The sequence below is a fragment of the Neofelis nebulosa genome, chromosome 9 (assembly GCF_028018385.1).
Source record: "Neofelis nebulosa isolate mNeoNeb1 chromosome 9, mNeoNeb1.pri, whole genome shotgun sequence".
NCBI lineage: Eukaryota > Metazoa > Chordata > Mammalia > Carnivora > Felidae > Neofelis > Neofelis nebulosa.
This window is the reverse complement of record NC_080790.1, coordinates 46295800-46297287: the sequence shown is the minus strand read 5'-3', so window position 1 is coordinate 46297287 and position 1488 is coordinate 46295800.

The following is a 1488-nucleotide window of genomic DNA, read 5'->3' as shown; positions in this document are numbered from 1 at the left end:
GACGGTTCTCATCTGGCTTCCACCACCAGCTTTTCTTGTATCTCCACATTTCTTAAATAGGCACTGAAACTGAGGTAACAGTAAGATATGTAACATCAAGCCTCCCTGCCCCCCATCTTTTTTGCCCTTTTTTTCTAGGAAGTTTCATAAAAATTTTAAATGTAGTAATAAATACTTAAAATTATTTCTTAAATACTTGGGGAAAAAAGAAAAGACAAGAACCTCTGATTTTGAGTTGAGTTCAGCCCAACTGATTCTGTAATGGACTAAATACATATGATCTTTATGGACAATCTTCTCCTGATCAACAATTATAATTATTTTTATAGGCTCTTTACCACTTTCTTCATTGTTTCCTTTTTAAGAATTTTTATTCAGGGCTTTTAATAGAAGAGTGTTTGATGTCTGACAAAAGCCACTAACTGGGAGATCAATATGGTTGGTTTAGGGTAAATCCAAAAAAGCAAGATAAGCAGCTCTCTGGAATTAAATCGTTTTTTTTTTTTTTTTTTTTTTTTCTCATTATAAATTGAGAACTCAGCCAGAATTCCTACCAAGATGGAGTGATACAGTGCTGTGTTGAGGATGATCCTATTTCAGACAATTTTCTTTGTTTATGTCTTCTTGCCCATTTTTGTTTTAAAATAGTCTCATACCTTTTATTTTTCATCTGCTCCTTTCAACTCAGTAGCTAAAGTGATTTCCTGGTGGTTGTGTATTTGACTCTGTCTTCCAGCTTTACTGAGGTATTAGTGACAAATAAAATTGTATAAATTTAAGTGTACAACATGGTGATTTGAGATACACACACACACACACACACACACACACTCTGAAATGATTACCACTTATAAAGTTAGTTAAAATACCTATTACCTTACTTAGATACCTTTTATGTGCATAGTGAAAACATTTTAAGATCTGCCTTCCTGGCAAATTTCTAGTATACAGTATATTATAGATTTAATGCAGTCCCTATTAAAACTCCAATGGCATCTTTCACAGAAATAGAAAAAAAAAATCTAAAATTTGTATGGGACCACAAAAAAATCCTGAATAGCCAAAGCTATTTTGAGAAAGGACAAAGCTGGAGTCGTTACACACTTCTGATTTCAAACTATTACAAATCTATAGTAATCAAAACAATATAGTACTAGATACATAAATTAATGGAACAGAGTCAAGTGTCTATAAATAAACCCACATATATATGATCAAATAATATTTGGCAACATGTCATGAATACAAAATAAGGAAATGATAGTCCTTTCAATAAATGATATTGGGAAAACCAGGTATTCACAGGCAAAAAATGAAATTGGACCCTTGTCTTACACTACTCACAAAAATTAACTTGACATGGATTAAAATTGAAATGTAAGACCTAAAACCATAAAACTCCTAGAATAAAACATAGGGAAAAATTTCCTTGATATTCATGTTGGCAATGATTTTTTTGGATACATCACCAAAAGGACAGGGAACAAC